Below are 14,398 nucleotides of genomic sequence, written 5' to 3'. Positions count from 1 at the left end.
GTAATGTCAGGGATAAGTAGGGTTGTATCATTTTGCCTTGTCATTTTATTTAGGGAACTTAGTGTTTATTTATTTACAATAACTAGCATATGAGAATTCAACAAATATTTGCTGTTAGCGTTTATAGTAGTGATCAGGGATCTAGGTATCTCTAAATAGGAATGAAAATAAAAGCAGAAGGATAAATATATAGTACTGTATATAATAGGAATTTTTAAATATTTAGGGCAGAGTAAGAGTTCTGAGGAGATATTCCTTGGAAAAAATATTGTGTGCATGATGAAAGACAGTAGCTATACTTGTGGTTACCACAGCATCAGATATAAAGATATTGTACAACTGAAACTAATGTAACATTGTATATCAACTCTACTCAAATTCAAAATGTTTTAAATAATAATAATGGGAAAAAATACTGTTATCAGTGGAAAACTCCATGGGGGAAGAGATCCTAACTTCTTGTTCTCTGTTTAAGTCTCAATAAATGGGAACACTGTCTGCTGCATTTAAGACACTAAAAATATACTGAATGAATGAATGAATGAATGCAATTACTCACACTAAAACTTCCCTGTGAGAGTCACAACACACATAAGCTAATCAAAGGCCCTAAGAAGTCCTGCTGTAAAAGAAATCTATTTACTTTCTTTTTTAACCTACAATTTTTAAAATTTAGTTGGCACAGAGCACTTTTTTGGGTGGGGGCTATTCATATTTCAGGGAGCTGATATATTAAGAAATGTATCTAAGGACTAGAAATTCAGGAACTATCCATTAAGTGCAGCGTGCTGACCCCAAACATTAAGATGTAATTTGTACCCTCAGAGAGCTCAGAGTCACATGGTAAAGATTGATATATATCTGTGAGATACATATATACATAAATCTCATGATAAGATATACATCATTATGATACATATGATATATATCAGTGTGATTAGATTATATACTGCTATAAATGTTATATTATTATAAACATATTAGTATAATATGTTAATTACTATGCTTTACTGTTATAATCTATCATAAAATACTAATTAATACTATGATCACATAATAATATTAGACTAATGATATGTAAATGTTATTGAAGTTTAGAGGCTCTTCTGGTAAAACCAATTGACAGAGAGTAACAGAAGCAAACCATTTTTTTATTGTTTATTTTTAAGTGAGAGAGAGAGAAATCGGGGGAAAGGGGCAGAGAGAGAAAGGGACAGAGGATCTGAAGTTGGCTCTGCACCGACAGCAGAGAGCCCAATGTGGGGCTCGAACTCACAAACTGTAAGATCATGACCAAGCCAAAGTCAGGCATTTAATCAACTGAGCCACCCAGGTGCCCCAGGGAAAGGAATTTTTTAAAATGAACCCTCAGTTTAATATAAGATTTTAGTAAATTAAATATGTAAAAATGAAAGAAAATTCTCATTTCCCTTCTAAACCTTCCCACTTTTTCATTATGTACAAAATCACCTTGATATCAGATTGTTCCAATGAATCTTTTATCATGTATGAGCCAAAGCAACTTATCTTTGCAGGGTTAGCTAGCGATCAGTTAGTAAAAATTATCATTCACAAGATGACAAAAGAAACACCTAGTTAATTATTTTTTCTTCTTTACTCACGCTATACAAATTGTTCTAAAAAATTCAAGAAAGCTAATACAAACATATACTCTAACACGCACAGCTGCTCAGAGGTAAAGCTAAAATTAAAAGTTTGAGACATTCCAAAAGTGCTTGGCACTGATGCTCATAAAAAGATATGGCGTGTCTCAATCATATGCTATCTCTAAAGTGTTCCTCTATTTATTTTTTTAATCACTGTTGAAAATCCTAATGGAACAACACCTCTATAAAAAGGAATCAGGGCTTGGACTTAACCAAAAGTGAAAAAGCAGAATTCTGGTCCTGGTAGAAGTAGATATGTGTACAGATAATAATAACAAATACCAACAGTAAAGTCCACACAGCTTACAACACATGTCCTGAGAAAGTCCTCTACAAGATAGAAGAAAACAGTCTTTTTTCATCAAATGAACAACTATACTCTAGATGGAGTGTCTGAATGTTTACATCCATGACACCAGGTAATCCTCCAACAATATTTACAAGTTCACATGATACCTTAATTAAAAGTACAAACACTGGAGGTTTAGAGAACAATAGTGACCATTTCCCAATATCCTCCTCGCCCTCCCCAAAACAAAGAAATCAACAAGGCTAAGAATTAATCTTACACTAAACCCCTGGCTTCAGCATTAGATAGACTATACTCCAAGTTCAAATTATAAATAAGTTAGAAGAAAAATAAAACACATTCTAGCAGGGTTTTCACCAGCTGTCCACTCCTGCAACCAGCCTGTGGATACAGAAAACAATGGAAGGGAAACTGAAAAGGATCTGTAAAAGGGCAGAAGATATACTTAAAGGAAACACAGAGGCAAAATACCCACAGAAAGAGGAAGTGAAACAATAAATGCACAAATGATGTCAACAGGTACAGACTTGGTAGTTCATGAGCCTGGCAACAGGGAAGGAGGTTGGAAAGTCAGGGGATCAGAAGTGGTAAAACCCACGTGTAGAAACACTTCTGAAATTCTGGAGGTGGAGGATGATGATGTGGACAACACAGAGTTTGGGCTCGTTTCACTGAATTACATAGTTTGTGTCATGAAGCCATCCACAGAACGATGCATTTTCAACTGTGGCCCCACTCATGAATCGGGAGAAGTAAAACATTCTCATCCCTCACACTTTCTAATCACGGCAGAGGTATACGATCACAGAACAGACTGTCCAGTTAGAAGTTGACCTGCAGTACTGAATAAATGAGGGAAGTCAGTGCCCAAGTAATAGTAAATCATAAGATAATCTGAAGGGCTTATGAAGGGGAAAAATTAAAACTTCCTTAGTATTGATCCCTCTTGAGAGATCTTAGAGCAGTTGCAGTAGCACAGATAAAGTATTGTCTACAAGTAGAAAGAGGGTCACTGACAAAAGGAAAAGGGCACACAAGCACATGAGATAGGCAAAATTGGGAACACACAGAAGATCAGAATAACCTGTGTAAGACCAGAACTGAACAATTCTCTTATCCATACTCTCTCTTACCCATATCCATTTTCACCAGTTCCTGAATAAAATGACTTGAGGTTTACAGTATTTCTCCTGTAAGTTGTTATATAATAATATTTAGATTAACTGAATAGAAATCTGTACTGTTCTTACTATAATTCAGTCATTCTCAAAGATCATGCATATCACCTTCATGAAGTTCTAGATTAAAGGATGTTTCTAAGTATTTATACTCAGATGTCTGGGGCTGTGTGAATTCTATCTAATTACTACAATCATATTTTGGGGTCCAAGATCAGGAAAGCCAGTTAAGTTCCACCCTTTAAAAACTATACCTTAGCCACATTTGTTTGTTTCTGCATTACATGTGATACCTCGACTCGTTAAAAATTTTAACTGAAATGGAGGGCAACTAGTTTTGCAGAAAACAGATAATGATGTGAACAAATTTATTTCCACGTAATTGGTATGTATCCAATTACAGACACCTATTTTAAGTTTGTAAGATAAAGATATTTCTTTGTTTTCATCCAATAAAGTTTCATGCAAGGGACTGAAAGAAGGGTCTATTTCCAGGAGACTGTTTTTGCCATTGAAAATTCTGTCTTCTTCAAGCATTTGCTGAATGATGCATTAGCAGGAGCTACAAGGATCACATTGTTTCACACCAAACAGCCTCTACACTTTGATTCATATATCACACATGTTCTGTTTCTTACATTTCTGTTTTCACACCCACTACCTAAGTGCAAAGGGATTTGAAGACAAGTACCACAGTTTTCTAACTTTCAGCTGCTTTGGTTGTATTGATGGAGGAAGTTATGGAACATGTAGAAAATAGAATCAAGATTAAGGAGATCATATTTCTGTTTTATGCCCTGTGATACAGTGAAGTTCACCAAGTAACAATTACTCAAAACATTCATTTTGGATCATTTAGCTTCAGTGAAAATCCCTTAAGTTGGCATATACAATTTTTTAAAAAAATATTATTTATTTTAGAGAAGAGAGAGCCAGAGGTGTGACTTCGTGGAATGTGAAGAAGGCTATCAATAACAATAAATGATTGTTGTGTAAGAGAAATTGACATGTAAGTCTCCTTATCTTTTAAGAAAGCCTAAACACGGAAGTAAGCTTAACTGACTTCAGGAAAGCTTATTTCTCATAGAGACTGAGATATAATAATGAGGATGGTTACATGCTTTTCTTCATGGTGTTCAAAAATAAATGTGCATTTTGCTAATGAGTCCTAAAATCTTCAGTAGTTACACTGCCTGGTGATTCCCAGATTCTAAAAAATTAATTAAACAGATAACAGCGAATCGTGTCTAATAATATTAATTCACCTTTTACAAATTAATTTAGGTATGTTCTTGATCCACCAAGTGAACAGGTAACACGTGTTCAATTCCCTAATTAAGGTTGTATGTACTCTTGAAATAATAGACCTAATTTTATAATGGAAGGGACTCGAGTAACCAAATAACTAAACCCTTTCATTCTATATAGGATGGAAATAAGGCTAGGAAATATTACATACCTTTTCAATACCACACAGTGGTAATAACTAATTCTGTATAGCCAGGAACCCTGGTTTCCAAGTCAGTGGCTTTTGCCACTATATCTCATTTGTCACTTTATCTGAAACTACAAATTTATTGTTTGTCAGATCTACCTTGAAGGCAACCTTCCTAATCTCCAAAGTGCTGTAAAGAGACTTGATTATCTGTTCTCATGCCACTGCACAAAGTTTTCTGCATAATTTTTTAATGACCACCATAGAGCACATAGAGTGAAACTACAAAAGCAGTAGGTACCACGTTGAGGTTAACAAAATGAGAACAAGAAAAATCAAATAGAAAGGCAAGAGGGTGACTTAGCCACAAATTAAACCGTTTATGAAGGAAGAAGTGAGAGGGTGACCAGAGAGCAGAGTACAATGCCTAAAACACAGGAAGCATTAAATCAATATTTGTAAATCAACCAGGAGAGGGACAGAGAGTAAATGGTACCTACAAGGATAAACACGGGGATTCTTGTCCACCTCCTTTTAACTCTCTATCCTAAGTCACAATTCCTCCTTAGCAACAGTTTGCCATCTATGGAACACCTACTTATCACATTACTCTGCCCTACCAGATTCTACTTTTCATTTCTCCTTAGCAAAAACACTCCTGGAACACAGCTTAGCACTGTTATCTTTATTCAACTACTTTCTGTTTTTCAACTTTATCAAAAACTTGAACAACCTATCAGAAGCACTGTCTAGTGGACCCAAAGGCAGTTAGGCTGTCCAATGAAAAACATGCTTTGAAAATGTATTTTTGACAAAATGGGAAAAAACTCCAGATGTATATTTATTATATGTATGCACATGTGCATACAAATTTGACTACACAAAATAGATGGAGAGTAAAACACTAAATACATTAGCATACAATGCCGCTTACCCACATATCACCATTCCAAATGATTCTAAACAAAGACTGACGTAAAACAAAAACAAAAATTCCAAGGTTTCCAAGCGAGTGTTTAATTAAAATAGAAATTTGGTCTTCAAAAACCATTGCCAGTGAGCACTAGGGCTTTTGATGGCTAGAAGATTTGACTTTAAAGAAATATAAATTCTATGCAGAAACTCTTCAATATGTCAAAGAAGAAAGTTAAAATTCCACTGTTCTGATTCATGAAATCCTTAAAGCATTTTCTAGACATTACACATGCAGATACCCATGATGCTTTCTTGAAGTAATCACTGACCACTAAGCCACCTGGAAAAGAAGGAAGACAATGACTCTTAAGAAGTAGAAGACCTGATCACAAAGAAAGGCCAGATGAAAGTTCTAAAAGAGGGGAAAAGACTATCAACATCAACAAACCTGTGCTTAAAGGCAATTCCATCAGTGTTGAGTTGTCTAAGATCATCTGAGAAGCTAGACTGTTAGTATCTTTCTTAGGACCCTTGTACTATTAAAACAAAATTTAAAATTGAATTTTAATGTTTCTTTTAGTATTTAATAAAGTTTTCTGGTTAGTCAGAAAAAGAGTATAGTGCAGTGTTTCTCGGCTTCTTCGCAGAAAAAGGACAGGATCCAGACCAGCCTCTGCCATTGCCCAACACAAGACAAGAAGCCAGACATCAGTAACTAACTATGAAGGAAAGGTCTTCAAAGTTAGGTCATCCTGGATAGCACATGTCTTTGGAGGGAACTGATACACCAATACCTGTATTTTCTTTAGTGAACAGTGACTAGGGAGTCTAAGCATGCCTAAACTTTTCTAGCCTCTTTAGATTTGTTTATTTTATTTTTAGAGAGATTTCCTAGCTTCTGAGTCATTTGTATTAATCCATATATATCTCTCCAAACTTATGTTTAACCAAACATAGGTACAAAGGTACAAAGAAATTTCATTTTTGCCACTTGAAAAACCGAAAACCATCTCGTTAGAGCTAAACATTTACTTTGGAATTAGTATATGATGAAGAATTACAAAGAGCTCTATCTAGTCTGAAAGGTAATTCTCTGCTATGGTCTTTCCACATTTCACATCACCATAGTTCTTTCTTGTGCATAAAGTACTATTATTTATTTTTAAAATAGCACAATTCTCATTGGTAAAAAGTAGTCTTATAGAGACCACGTAATTCATAGTGTCCAAGTGATTTCCAGCAAATACATGAACCCACTGAATATCTGAAAAACAGCTGACATTACCTAGGTCCTTTATCAAAAGGCTCCTGATTGATTTTTAAAAGGTATGCCCCCAAACCATCTTGCAAGTAATAAGGCTACGGCAATCTCCTGCATAATAGACACAGCAAATCCTGCTAAATCCTACCTTTAAATCAAATATTTGCATTTAGCACACATGTTCTTGTCAGTGAATGTTCGGTTCTCAGAAACATAATCTAGATGGAATTCAGACAACCGATGACATATGTCTATGGGGACGTGTGTAAGTGCAGAGGACTTAGAGCCGTGCCTTCAAAACCACCTTAATGTAATCACTGGAATTATTTTTTTTTCTGTGTTTTTGCTTTAACAACATATATGAGATGTTTTTAAAAATCAGATGGTGGGAGATGGAATGGTTCATACACAGCCTGTGCTCTAATGTCCCTCAGTTTTGCACGAGAGCCATTCTTTAGAAGAAAAAACTGACAAAGTGAGAACTGATAGAATAAAGGAAAAAACGAAGCCTTGTTCTTCCCCTCTGGATATCTAGGATCCCATAGCATACCACATGCTCCACAGTTTTTGATTTTCAAAGAAAGGAATGTGTGTCTTACCATGTGGTCTCTATATCCAGGCAGAAAATTATATGACTGCATGATTTAATTTAATTCCTATGATTGGAAGATACCTGAAATGAATTACTTAATATTAAAATTTTATATTTGCCTTTCACTTTTTCTACTATATTTTTTTAGTAGTAGAAAAACAGAATTTTTGTTTTCTTACTAAGCGGGTGAGGAGTTAGCTACACCTAGAGAGAACTCATAGCAGTGAGTGGATAGCACTGAGGTGCCAACTGAAGCTTTTAGAAAGGAAGAGTCTTTCCAAATCCAAGATTTCCAAAATCTTGTTTAAAAATATATAATCCCAAGTAGGACACATTTACCTTTTTCTCTACCTGCTTGGTTCCCACTGACCATTACTGTGTGGCCTCAACAGAGAGTAACATGAATTTTTTAAATAAAATTAAATAATCCAGGTCCTGGCAGATACATTAAAAAGTGTTGGAAGGATTATCAACCTAAAGGCAAAAGGATAACACTGTATCATTTATGAACTCCCTGAAGCCACATGCAATTCAAATGCACTCTTCTTTCCAGTCCACCATTATTTATTATCCTAATTTTAATGTTTTTAGCCAAAGCACAACACATAGCTCAGTAGCCACGTCTCCTGCACTGGGTCTTTTAAACCTATTTGGATATTGTGTGTGTCTCTACACTGCTTTGTAATTTTATTTGTGCATTTATCCTTTACCTACTCCCTCTTTATCAACTTTCATTTATGTTTAAAATGAAGATAGATAGGGGCTCCTGGGTGGCTCAGTTGGTTAAGTGGCAGGCTTTGGCTCAAGTCATGATCTCACAGTTTCTGAGTTGGAGCCCCATGTCAGGCTCTGTGCTAACAGCTCAGAGACTGAAGTCTGCTTTTGGGTTCTGTCTCTCCCCCTCTCTTTGTCCTTCCCCTGCTTGTAATCTCTCTCTCAAAAATAAATAAATAAACTTTTCTTTAAAAAATGAGGATAGGCAGGGGAGCCTAGGTGGCTCAGCTGATTAAGCGTCTGACTGTGGCTCAGGTCATTATCTCATGGTTCGTGAGTTCGAGCCCTGCATCAGGCTCTGTGCTGACAGCTCAGAGCCTAGAGCCTGCTTTGGATTCTGTGTTTCCCTCTCTCCCTCTCTGCCCCTGCTTGCTCACTCACTCTCTCTCTCTCTCTCTCAAAAATAAACATTAAAAAAATTTAATGAGCATAGACAAACAAATAATTATGCAATGAATGTGTTAAGTAATACTGACATAATGGTCATGGCTATTGCAATTTTGAATGTGTTGTTACAGTTTGCTTTATTTTAGACGTATAACACACAAAGAAATTCTAAGTAACTACCTAGCAGAATCCAAGGAAGACAATGGATGCAAAAATATGACATCAAGGGAAGTGTGCAAGACTTTTTGCTTAAGCAAATAGAGTTTTGTTCTTCACCCTTTAAAAACAATGAGAGTAACCACATTGATAGAATACATTATTTGAATTTAGAATGTCACGTGCAAATAAAATACACTGGAAAGATCTACACATGCTAGGAACAGTATAAAATGCAGCTTGAACTAATAAGGGTTTGGATCTATTTAGTTATGCTAAATTGAAATATATCTACAAAGTGAACTCTGGTTTCCTAGGACTCTGGTTTCAATGCATTAAATGCTTAAGCAGATCTCGCACTTAAATCCCACTCTTGTGGCTTAAGGGCAGTGATGATCTTGTGCACATGGACAAAACAGTGAAGTTAGGAATCACAAGTACACATTTATATTTTTAAATCCAATTTAAAATTGTGAAAAGTAATCTTCTGTAAATATTGTTCTCTAACTTCTATCTCTTGCTGTTACTGCTTCCCTCTCTCAATTATGGAAACTTCAGCGCATTTTGTTTGTATGATTTGTTGCCAAGGCATTGAAACAAATCTACTATCAGGCCAACAGTGTAGTCCAAGGTGCCAAAATCTTCTTTAAAAATATTATCCTGACAGTGATCGAGCTTGCTTTTATGCACATCACAATGTACAACACGCTCATCTTTCTGGCCACATGTGTGTGTTTGGGATGGAAAGTCCTTTGTAACAGGTCATTTCCTGTAACAATCACTTGTATTTTGGTTTAGTCAGAGCACTAACATTTGTTTCACAGAACTTCTCCTTTACCAGCTCAACTTCAAGCTGAATGTGGTTCTTTTGGATAAAGCTAAATTTCCTCAGAGAGACTCAGTGGTTACATACAGGCTCGTTCCTACAGCCGGAATGACGTGTGGTGTGATCCTGGCACGCCTCATCGCGGCACTACACAAGCAACCGGCAGTCCCTGCTGTCCCTAGGAAACCACAGTGACTGGAAACACTGTCTCTGTGGCTGTGCCAGAATGAATTCCTGTTATCAGTTCGTGCCTCAGATATCCATGATTCATAATTTCACTCCTTGAACCTATGCTCCACTGTAATGTGACAGCTCAACAAAGAAGAAATTAAGTGTCGCCACATGAATGTCATCCTGAGCTTACGCACAAACATGTCTTCGGTTATAGAGCTTCGTATTCAGACTGGGGTAACTTCTCTTACCTCTAGCATTTCACAAGAACTCATTGAAAGGTTGATAAGTTGAAAAGATGGCATCCCCTTTTCTGCACAGTCTTTTGCCAGGCTCCCCCAAATTGCCATGCAGTATTATATAATACTTCCTCAGCTAGATTCCAAGAATTCTATAAGCTGTAATTTAATCCTAGGGAAACCAGAGGATATTAAATGATCTAAACTGTCTTAGCCAGAAATCTCTGATTTGGCTGCCCTTTGAAGTTTCTATCTGAAACTTTTTGATGTCTTAATATTGTTTTAGAAATTAGGGGGGAGAGTTGACTTTGTAAATCATTTTAGGATTGCAAAAATGACATTATGATGATGAATGGCATAAAGCTTTAAAAAAAGTTTCTCTGAATATTAAATTAATCACAAACCAAGGCTGTCTAACATTAGCTCCTGATAACTTAGAGATCGTGTGGCATTCCAGATGCTCTATGAAACAGAAATATTCTGTCTCTATTATGAGCACCTTTCCACATCTGCAATTCTGTTATACAATAAAGTCTTGTTCTTTTGTTGCAAGATTGCCCTGCTTCATTTTTTTATTATTAATTTAAACCATGTGGGTAAAGGGTAATCCAGTAAGCCATAGGATTTCAGATCAGAGCTTTCATACAATCACATGTAACACCAAACATCTGGATATTTAGATGGATAGGGATAGGAAAAAGAACTAAAGCACTGTCTGAATGAATAGATATTAATTGTATATAATTTCATACACTTTGAATATAACATATCTTTAGTATACCTTCTATAAACAATGACCAGGTTATAATAGAAATTAAAAATCATAACCCAGTTGCATTAGCCCCACATAAATACACAATAACCAAATTGCTTTCAGTAAAAAGACCTTAAAATTATTATAAATTGCTTAAGTAACCTAGAATCAATTTTATTATATCTAAAAGCAAGTTTAACAATCCACTTACAGCGAACACAATATACAACTTTTCTTGGAGCACTAAGTCATACGGTTGTCTATTTAACATAAAACTTGTCCCAGAAACATTTCCCCCCAAGGCATACTACCCAATTATACACAGTAATTAATAGTTGTCTTCCTCTACTTTTTGCCAATCCCTGCACATTTCCTAACCCTACTTCCATAAAATTTTGATAAAAAGGAGGTATAATTGGAAAAAAACCTTGTTTCAAATTTTTACATTTTTCCAAGGTACCGAAACCTTAAAGCCAATACATAATATAAAGGAAATTCCTAATTATCTTGCCAGTGAATGATTCTCTCCCACATTTCAGAAGTCTGTTTAAAGCAAAGCAAAAAAGGTACATTTAAGAAGCAAAGCTTGCTATTATTAAATACTAGATTAATATTGTTCATATCAAAATGAGACTGAGAATAGTAAAAAGACCTATTCAGTACCAAAGAGGAAGGCATAATTGGTCTATCCTCCCAAAAAAAGTTAAAGTTGAAAATCATATAAAATTATATAAAGTCCCTATTGCAGGCCAAGTCAATTTACTTCCAGTGAATGATGCAGATACCAAGGCTGCCGTTCTTAAAGGTTTGCCTGAATGGATGTTATTTGCATTCTGTAATCCAGATGCTGTGTATTTTACTGCATTTGCCAGGTGTGGACATTCAAAAGTAAAAAACCTAAAGATCAAAGAAACAAAGGCTGATCCTGTTGAAATGTTTAGCCACAAGTCATTCATACAACTAGAGACTTTTTGTTTCATGAGGTGTTTACATCCTTTGTTGTTAAAACTATTTATTACCTTTGAAAACAGTTCACCTCCCTTTTTGGAATACTATAGAGTGTGATAAGGTCTTAATGTGTGTTAAGGGAACATCCACGTTTGCAACGGCAATCCAAAGGCCACCACTATTACTGCAAAAAAAATTCAATCTTTTGGGTTAAAATATAAAAACAGATTAATGTTTTAACAAAGAGGGAATGTAAAATATGATATAAACTAGATATATATGGAAACACAAAAGCAAACTAAAGGGGAAGAAAAAATTTTTTAAACCTCAACTAGCTCCAAAAGGTAGCTGAACAAGACAGGGCTGAAGCCAGTTTGTAATTTTTGTGGCAGCATGCTCTTTTTCTCCTAATCGGCCTCAACAGAGTTGACCCTCTGACTTTAGCATCTTTTTATTCCTTAACTCAACAAATATTTACCGAGTACCTTCTTTCTTTATGCCAAGCAACGTATACACCAGTGAAAACAAGCTCCCTCAAAGAGCTTATAATCTACTGGAACAAGAATCTACATTTTTCAGTAGAGTAGGACAGGGGTTAGATTGAGCAAAATTAGGTGGTCACACAAACTTTAAGAAAGGAGGAGACCTCTAACTTGTTAGTGCATCTGAGCAGACTTTCCAAAGTCAGAAAAAAGGGTTAGAAGTGGGGGACCCTGGCAGGAGGAAGAGATATGCAAATTCCCAGAGATGAGGCAGCACAACAAATACCTGTAACCACATGCAGAAAATGAGGACTCTAAGGCAAGCAATGGGGAGACTTAACGTGTGAGAGGTACAGGGGAAAAAAAGCCAAAACCTCCAGATCATAAAGAATTGGATATCTGTTTTCATCTCAACTACCCCAGGAAGAAAAAGTCATCTCAACTCAACCTATACTGTACCATACTCAGTTCAACCTTAAGCAATAAATTCTTTAAGTATCATCTGAAGACTTAGGTCCTCCACTATCTGGTCCAAACTATAAGGTATATACATTCTTCCAAAATACAAACATTCTATTTAAAATGAAAGAAATACACAGGGAACATTTTACACTGGCATCCAAATATTTACTACTTACTCAAGAAAATGTTTTTTTTAATCTTTAGGACAATTGCAAATAGGAATGGGAAGGACTGGGATTCCACTGGACCCTTTGCTCAAGAATGGAGAAACGGAAGACCTACTCTCTTTGTAAACAATCTTTCTTGCTGCTACCTTTCATTTCCATAGTTATTATGTATATGGTGATAATTAAATTAATATTAATAATACGGCACTGGGCATCGGGCATCTAATACCTTCCAGACATTCCCATGAGTTTTTCATGAATTCTCTATTTTCTCTTCACAACAAAGACTTAGAAACTCATTATTGTCATTATCTTCATGTCACAGAGTACAATACTGAGTTTCAGTAATCGAGGTAGGTCACAGGTCTGTTAAGTACAGATTCAGGAGTCAAAGGTAGGACGTATGAAAGTAAATATGGTAAGTTTTCTTATATTCTGATAATATATACACAGTCCCAGGTAGAGAAATGAATAAAGATTAATCTCACAAAACAAAAATTTCCCAGGTCTACACAGTCACACAGAAAAATATGAACTGTTCTCTGGGGAATGATGAAATAATTCCTAAGAGATGCACTTTCCAGCATTATAAGAAGAGGACCATTTTCAGGCACATCAGATTCATCCGCAGTTGGAAACACATTTGTCTCTATTTCCTTCTGGAATTCTTTGGCCAATAGGTCCCTGTACTAATTAGTTTCAAACTCAGTCCAATTCTTAAACATTCAGCAACTATTTATTATTTCCTGCTTTTTGTGTCAGCTATCATAGACAGAAATAAACTATTTTAGTAAGAAGAGAGTTCACATGGCCCCACTGACACATTTGGTTTTAATACAATTACCCATAACATCCCATCAGCCTGAGTAACAATTTGGAGATCAAGTGTTCCTACTATCTAGTACTGAATATGAGTCACCTCCAAAACTTAATGACTTAAAAAAATGTTTTCTCTCACATTGTTCTGTGAGTTGTCTGAGTTCAGTTATGGTGGTTCTTCTTTGGGGTCTCTCATTTGACTACCGTGAGAGAGGGGCTGGAGTTATCTCAAGGTTTCTTGCCCCAGGTGTCTGATGCCTGTGCTGAAATGGCTGGGGTAGCTAGGGGCGGACCAACCATCCATCCGGGTCTCCAGTGGCCCGCGGAGCTTCCTCAGAGCAAGACACTCCGAGCACAGTCTCCTTACATGGAAGCTGATTGCACTCACGAGGAGTATTCCACGACGTCATCATTAGAAACTACCAGCTCCTTAAAAGCTAGGCTTGGAAAGAGACACAAGGTCACACTGTCATACTGTACTAATCAAAAGAGTCACAGAGCTCACTTAGATTAGAAGTGGGGATGAGACTCTACCGCTCAATGAAAAAAAAAAAAAAGTCAAGTAATTTGTGACCACCTTTAATCTACGATACCAAATTCTTGGCTGGAAATAAAACCTTAATTTTATTATTAGTATTATAATCATTTTAAAATTAATCTCTTAAAAATCAAAATTGATTTCAAAGAATTTTAACTTCCTTAACGTCTAAACAGATAAAAAATTAAGAAGTATTGAAATTCAATATGTTTAATCATTGTTCACAGGAAGACAGTAATTCATGTTCTGTTAGAAATTTAAGTTTGAATTAGCCTTTAACTACAAGTACATAACGTTGACCAGTGGTTCAGGGGTAC

General features: G+C 35.9%; 1 pseudogene; it reads right to left on the bottom strand.

Moving 5' to 3' along the window:
* The window catches only part of LOC115275349, a 55,212-nt pseudogene extending 41,259 nt beyond the window's left edge, over nt 1-13,953 (bottom strand).
* Nucleotides 13,954-14,398: the final 445 nt, after the last annotated feature.

Source organism: Suricata suricatta, chromosome 2, assembly GCF_006229205.1.
Source record: "Suricata suricatta isolate VVHF042 chromosome 2, meerkat_22Aug2017_6uvM2_HiC, whole genome shotgun sequence".
Taxonomy (NCBI): Eukaryota; Metazoa; Chordata; class Mammalia; order Carnivora; family Herpestidae; genus Suricata; species Suricata suricatta.
This window is presented reverse-complemented; position numbering and strand designations above follow the sequence as displayed.